Here is an 8,603-nt window from a genome sequence, read left to right on the forward strand (position 1 = left end):
ATTCATAGAATCATTGACCACAAATATGGTCGATTTTCCATGGCACTTTGAATTTGAACACTATCATTTTAGTACGGGTACTTAGACCACCTTCTTCAATTCCGCCTTTTACTCCTGCAGACGCTGAATTCCTCTTCCCAGTCTGCTTCACCACCAGGGAATTATTTGTATGCTTCAACCTTAAATGATTTGGCATATTCGATGTATTTCGTCAAAACACGATAACGGGTGAACAAATTTTGCACTGTACCTTTTGAAAAAATGGTTCTTTTTTCCATTGATCGCGATTACTGTGATAATTACTCGATATATTCATATTTTTATTTTTCATTATCCGATACAAAATTACTCGATTAAAATTGCAAATATTCGATTATTTTAATTAATCGAACGATTAACCGACGTCTCTATCCGCCGCTGCAGAAAACTGTCAACTTCCTCGGCTTGATTGTAATTGTACATACCACGGCTGGTCGGCAGCCATTCCTTTCGTTAATGTTTTATATCCGATCTCTTCACAACACTTCACATTTGTAAAACACACATATTTACTCACTAACGCTGTGGGTGATTCCTTAGTAAAAAACGAATTTCCTGCTATAAAAACAGGAGTCTGACAGGATCGCCAAAATGTGGAGCTCCTAAAATCGAGGAATCACCTACCGCGCTCTGTGGCACTGAATGTCGCTGCGAGCTCGGAGATAGTGACGCACCAAGTATATGCCTACAAGGTGGGATGCTACAATAAAGCATAACGGGTGTTATCGACAAGGTTATCAATATAATCTAGAAGCGCCACACAGGCACAACTTTTTTTTTTGAACCCCCTTCGTCAGCTTGTAACCATGCTAATTATGAATATATTTTTTCTGTTCAGCTTTTTTGTTAAAAGATAGACAAACAAATAATGATATAATAGATAGTAAAAATATTCTTTGTTTTGTTTTTTTCGGATGTCGAAGCTTGGATAGTATGATACGCACGGTGGATAGCTACAATTGTTTTCGCAGCGGTGTTTATGAATTCTAATTTGTATTCCACTGCTACTCCAGTCGCTTCTTTTGGAGCACAAATTGGGTCAATCAAAACGTGGAATTTGTTGTATGAGTATTTGTAGAAGAATTCAGCAAACAGAGAATAGTGAACACATATTATCTCAATTTTGTAGTTCCGTTCGTGTAAGTTTTTTTTGACAAATAGTATTCATCATGTAGCTATCACTATTTGCGCAACCCATCAATTTTGTCTGGACAAAATAAAACGAAAAAATCATATCCTTCAGAGCATTTCGGAATGGCAATAACTTTCCGGCGAACAACATACCGATAAGTCATTGTCTCAGACCTACGAATGACTGCAAACAGCCGGCTATGTGTATGTGTGAAATTGTTGCTTCATACGAATGACAATTTGTCTAGGCTTCTCCCTTTTCCTTGTTTCTATGTTTCCCTGAATAACACATCATTTTTCAAGCAGCCTATTTTTCTTGCGAAAACAAATAACACACAAAAGCAAGGCGTAGCATATTGTTGAGAAGTAGTGTCTCATTTACCTTTAGTTGTGCGATGTAAGCACGAAGCAGCAGATCCTCAGACGCAACCGTGCCATCACGCTTCCAGAACAACCCCGTCGAACAAAAGCAAGTGGCTTTTGTGTGAATTCACAATGGTTCCTTTAATTGACACCACGTTTCGGTCTGATCCGAACAAAGCTATCTGGGGGATTAGTTGATGATACATGGCGAGGCTGTTTGGAGTAGGGCTTTTCCACGGGTGTGTTCGTACGACAATGCCGACTGTGTCACGTTTATTATCCACGCGGGCTTAGCGTTTGGCGGTAGAGCGGTAGACCAGGCGACTCTCAATAGAATTCTCGCGTTTCACGGAGTCAATGAATGGCCGTTCGGGGTGGAATCAATCTACATGAAACGGACGACCGAATCGGTTGATTAGAATTTCACGATGAATTGCATATTTCAGAGTAGGTTAGGAGGCTTTACGGTGCGTGTTCTTCGAACCGAATGAACCAAGTTGAAAGGTTTCATCATGGTTGATTCATGCCCGGGCAATCAAAACAGGAACATAGTTTGGTAATCTTCCGCCTTGAAACACAATTCTCCAAATTATTCGCCCGACCACGTTGAAAGCCGTTCGTTGTTCACTCTTTGGTGGAGTTTCCGCTCGGACTACCTTACAATGCCTCACAAGCTATTACTGGCGATAAAGCGAAAGCGCAGTATGTTACCAACACCTGAGGGTTAATAATGAAAATGAAATATGTATAGCTCTGCTGTACAGCAGGATCCGGTGTGGCGTTTAATTAAAAAAAGGAGTATATTACCGAGCAAGTCAGAAGAATATATTCCACCCACTGTTTCGCTCTGGGGCGGATGGGAAGAAAAAAGAAAGCGAGATGTGGCCTTCTGACTTGCCCGGGAAGAAGTCATGTCTATCACATGACCAGATCTACCGGTACACCCGCTCTCTGTTGATGGGTGATGTGGGTTAGCCACAGCTGCCAACTTTTCACGGGTGGAAAATTGTTCACGACACACGTAGCCATATCTATATTCATATGGTCAGCATTCGTTTTGGCACGATCCCTGACAGGCGGAGCGGATTTTCCTGGAAGCTACACAAACACACGGGACTAGCGATGTCGGAATACTTCCAGCAGTGGGTGATAGCGAATGGCTCATGCTCGGACTCGAGCTGCTTGGTTGGAAATATTAGTAGCATTTATTTCGATGACATGTGGCAAATAAATCATGCGAAACGGAGCGAGATCCCAGCGGTCTGACCACAACCGTAGCTTTACTGAAATATGTTTCTTATATGCAAATGCTTAACTGATTGATGACAGATGGAAAACACTTCTATAATGAACTGAATAGAGTGTGCTAAATTGTACACCACCTTAGTCGTAAAATAAAATCATTTGCTTGCCATCCCTTGTTCATTCGTAACCTCTGGTATCATACATTTATTTCCGTCCAATGTATGATTGACAAGCTGCGAACAATACTTTTTCCCTCTATTTGACATCTGTGGCTTTTTATGATCAAATGAATGACCAATATTATGCCATAAATTATCCCTGCGTGAAGTTGGTTGACAAAAAGCTATTTTCGTGATTCAACTGGATTTGGTGTGAGCAGGGCGATAAATAGGAAACAAGTTTTGGTGAATGATTAACGCGTTCGGTGAGGTGCAAATCAGTTACCAAATTATAATATTATTATAATTATAATATTAAATAAATATTAAAGTACGACAACATGAAATATGATATGAAAATGAAATATGTCAATCACAAAATCCTGAACTAATCCCTAAAGGCGGGTTCCCACTGAGGCAACACTATACGGCAAGCCACATTAAATTGCCGAATAGAAAATGATGTTAATGAAAATGTTGCATAAAAATTGCCACTGTGGAAAGTATGTTCATAACTGTCGGCACTACATTGTCAGACAAAACATTAAGACCACTGCTCAAGCAAAAAAAAAAGTGACCAAATTTTTTAGAAAAACAGGAAGTGGGTTATATCTATGGTATAACCGCAAGGGTGACGTAGGACTATCGTTGATTTAGAGATCATTTGTTTGAAGTTGAATCTAAATCCATCCTGAATGAATGAATAAATAAATATTTGGGTGACTTCATAAACGAGAGTGTTACGTTGGAGACTCAAGGTTTTATGCATCCAATATTGGATACAAAAAACCTTGTTCTGAAGAATAATCTTCAGAAGCTTTCCTGCTAACTGCACTTGATTGACAAATCACAATACCAAATGTATGTGGTCGCAGTATTATATGGATAGAAAACATTAAAATAAACTCGCTTGAATGTAATTTTCAATTCCAAGGGGAACTGGCAGATTATTTTTCAGCAACGATCATTTCTTTCCAGGTTTCCTCTCGATAACCAGCAAACGAAAAGAGTTGCGCGCGTGTATGTGTGTGTGTGGCGGCTGCTTCTATGTCTTCCCGAGGAACCGTATTTCGATGCTGATACTCTCTTGGTCACGAGAGTATCAGCATCGGCTTTTCTGCGCTCCCTCACAGTTAAAACAAACTGATTGCATTTCAGGTCAGGTCAGGCCAGGTAATGAATCCCTCGATCCCTCGCCGTTCAGCTCGTTCAGTAACGATGTTGTCTTGTCGATGTCCTCAGGCGTCGTGCACAAATTACGTAACGCTAAAAATCCGAATTTTGAACCACCTCTCCCCCCCTCCTTTCGTAACGCAATTTCCTATATCTAATAAACAGAAAGTAACGCAACATCTACCCCCCCCCCCCCCCCCTTATCGCGTTACGTAATTTGTGCACGACGTCTCACGAAAAATGAATCGGTTTCACCACCAGAATATCATTTCAGTATGCTTTTCGTGCGTGATTGAATCGAGAGAAGGTGTGGTTTACGATGGCAATTTGGAAGGCAAACTAGAGGAGAATGAACTCTCTGAGTATGAAAATTTCGGCGACTGAGCAATAATCGATTGAAAATTATATAATTTTCGCGATACGAAACATTTTCCGTTTTTCGTGTTATGCATCCAATATTGGATACGAAAATATCCTACTGATGGGAAAGAATAATCTTCAGAAGCTTTCCAGCTCATTACACTTGATTGAAAAATTACGAAATCAAATGTCGCTGTTTTCGCCATATAATTAGAAAACATTAAAATAAACTCTTTCGCATGGATGTATTCTTCAATTCCCAGGGAACTGGCAGATTATTTTTCAGCAACGATTAGATCTTTCCGGAATTTTCTCGATGCTGTATGGCATCCAAACGAAAATTCTCGTTTCAGTTTGGCCTGCAAAAAACTTTTCTAAACTCTAATCCATCAAATTTGGAGCCCTGAAAAGGGCCGATGATTATATGCTAAGCTAATATAGCATCCTCTCCTTGGATTCGATGGGCCAGATGAATGTCCTGTCCTGTCCTGTATCTTCGAATAAGCCTGAATGAATGTCCTGTCCTGTCCTGTATCTTCGAATAAGCCTCCTGCAGCGTCATAACCGCGGAACTTTGGAAGCGCAAGTCGGTTTTGAAGTCCTGAGCAATTCCACGATCCAAAAGCTGCAAAGGTAGCTTGCGGATCAGCAATTCGGTCGACTTCCGATAGCGATGAATTTCACGAAAAGTTCCCGGTCGATAGCGATGTGGCTTCTTCACCTATCCTGCGGCTGGTGCGCTTATCCGAGCTGCTTTCGTGTGCCTTACCACTGAAAGACTAACTATCTATCTGCTTGGTCCCAAACAAACGAGTCGTCACGGTGCGAGAGTAGATTAAGAAATGAACGAAAGCAAAGGAAGCGTCATTTTATAAACCATAAAAGTATAGAATCTAAACCCCACCCTTATTATATTCGTTGCTTACCCTGAGAGAGAAACGAATAACATCGAAGTAAGTATTTAATAACATACCGCAGCCACAACATTTTCTGCATGTTGAATTAATGCGATTGATAAGTAACTATCAAGAAACTATCAGTAACTATATTAGCAACTATTAATCGCATAAATTCAACATGAAAAAAATGTTATGGCTGTGGTATGATATTGAATGTAATGCAAAGTGTCCGGATTCAAAAGCATTACTGTAAAAAAGAGTTAACTCGACTGAAATTTTTTCGGTTCGGCCTGCAAAAACGAAATTAAGAGCCCCCGCCGACTGCAGACTGACTTGTCGACCGATAGTTCGGTCGGCTTCTTAATCAGTACGGAGAAAAAAAGTCTGTAGTGTACAGCATAATGCATAGACGTAAGTATGAGCTTCCCCATCTCACATTCCAATAAGATTAATGGGTTTCCAAGTGGGCGCGCTACATACGGATACGAATGATTTCAATAACCTGTTTTCGAAGCTATCATTAAGCTATTGAAACAATTTTTTGACTCAATAAATAGCAATCATATAACTCTTGGACATTTTATCTTTTGTATGAAATGATTATCATACTGTTCCGTTGATCCGAAGCAGAATGAATCACGCTTAAAGAAGGAATGGATTTTTTCTTGGAATTTAGTCAGCAGAAATAATGCCCTTTCCCAACAATTAAAAACGACAAATGGTAAACAGTTTCATCAAAGTGATTTCTTCGATATGGGGATATATTCACTACATCATGTCATATATTTCATATTTTTCATTATGAAATCCATATCCATGGCACCTATCGGTATCGAATTATCATCGACACCACGATTTTCGCTAAATGCTCCTTTCAGTTCGGCCTGTAAAAAACTTTTCTGAACTCTAATCCATCAAATTTGGAGCCCTGAAAAGGGCTGTTGATTATATGCTAAGCTAATATAGCACGCTCTCCTCGGATACGATGGGCCAGCTGGATGTCCTTGGGCATGATGTGACGCGTTTTGCATGGATAGCACACAAATTGGTATCTTCGAATAAGCCTCCTGCAGCGTCATAACCGCGGAACTTTGGAAGCGCAAGTTGGTTTTGAAGTCCTGAGCAATTCCACGAACCAAATGCTGCAAAGGTAGCTTGCGGATCAGCAATTCGGTCGACTTCTGATAGCGACGAATTTCATGCGAAGTTCCCGGTCGATAGCGATGTGGCTTCTTCACGCTTCCTGCGGCTGGTGCGCTTATCCGAGCTGCTTTCGTGGTGCCTTACCACCGAATGACTAACGAGCTGTCTGCTTAGTCCCGATGAAACGAGTCCTCACGGTGCGAGAGTAGAGTAAGAAATGAACGAAAGCAAGGGAAGTGTCATTTTATAAAACATAAAAGAATCGAATGTAAACCCCACCCTCTTTATTGTATAAGCTTACTGTATACTCACGAATATAATAAGGGTGGGATTTAGATTCTATACTTTTATGGTTTATAAAATGACGCTTCCTTTGCTTTCGTTCATTTCTTACTCTACTCTCGCACCGTGAGGACTCGAGTTCGTTAGTCTTTCGCAGACAGCTCGTTAGTCATTCGGTGGTAAGGCACACGAAGTCAGCTCGGATAAGCGCACCAGTAGCAGGATAGGTGGAGAAGCCACATCGCTATCGACCGGGAACTTCGCATGAAATTCGTCGCTATCAGAAGTCGACCGAATTGCTGATCCGCAAGCTACCTTTGCAGCATTTGGTTCGTGAAATTGCTCAGGACTTCAAAACCGACTTGCGCTTCTGAAGCTCCGCGGTTATGACGCTGCAGGAGACTTATTCGAAGATACCAATTTGTGTGCTCTCCATGCAAAACGCGTCACATCATGCCCAAGGACATCCAGCTGGCCCATCGTATCCGAGGAGAGCGTGTTATTAGCTTAGCATATAATCAACGGCCCTTTTCAGGGCTCCAAATTTGATGGATTAGAGTACAGAAAAGTTTTTTACAGGCCGAACTGAAAGGAGCATTTAGCGAAAATCGTGGTTTCGATAATAATTCGTTACCGATAGGTGCCATGGATATGGATTTCCTTATGAAGAATATGAAATACATGACATGATGTAGTGAATATATCCGAAGAAATCACTTTGGTGAAACTGCATTATAAAATTATTTGTGTACGAATGCCGCAATCGATAGTCGACTCTAATTTGCGCTGGGTAATTTCCTCGGAGGACTCGATTCCTCCTTTGAGCATTAATAATCTCTTTCTGGCAAAACGATGTGGTATGAATCACATTATTTGAATGATAGAATGAAGAAGTTTTCTGCCAATTTCCTTCAACCTCCAAACGTATCTTTCTCCCGTTTGTCGTTTTCGCGTTCGCTAATTCTCTCTCACAACACCCATTTCTAGTTTGAGAAATTGTTGAGTAAACATTGTTTGCCAGTGCGCGTAGAGCGGGAATTCCTAAAGATTCATTGCACCTCTAATAAATTGCCGAAAGACGTGGTCTTACGTTGATCGCACTTGATTGAAAAAATCCAAAACGAAATGTACTTGTTCGAAGCATTATATGAGTAGAAAGCAAATAATCGCTCGAAAATGACTTGATTTTCGCGATGTGAAACATTTTCCGTTTTTCATGTTATGCATCCAATATTGGATACGAAAATTTCCACTGATGGGGAAAAAAATATTCAGAAGCTTTCCTGTTAATTGCGATTGATTGAAAAATAACAAAACCAAATGGTTGCAGTGTTATATGGATAGAAAACATTAAAATAAACTATTTCGCATGAATGTATTTTTCAATTCCCAGGGGAACTGGCAGATTATTTTTCAGCAACGATGATAGCAACTAGAATTCCGCGCGTGTATGTGTGTGTGTGTGTGTGGCGGCTGCTCCGATGTTTCAAGCGGAACCGTGGCATCACTCTCCTCCTGATTGATTCCCTTTTGGCCTTAGGTGCACAAACAGGCTCTTGGTGACACCGTTCATCAGCGCATTCATGATAAACGAAATTAGCTTCACAACAACAGCGACAACATGCTCCAATCGCTGTTCAATCATAACTGAGTGGGTTTACGAGCGGCGCTCGCTTATATACCGATTTTTGATTTCAATAGCCTGTTTTGAAAGCAATTTTAAGACTATTGAAACAAGTTTTTGGATGAAAAAGTAACAAGTATATGACGCGTAGACATTTTATCTTTCAAATGAAGTGTTTATCATACC

Source organism: Toxorhynchites rutilus, chromosome 3 (assembly GCF_029784135.1).
Source record: "Toxorhynchites rutilus septentrionalis strain SRP chromosome 3, ASM2978413v1, whole genome shotgun sequence".
NCBI classification, from domain to species: Eukaryota; Metazoa; Arthropoda; class Insecta; order Diptera; family Culicidae; genus Toxorhynchites; species Toxorhynchites rutilus.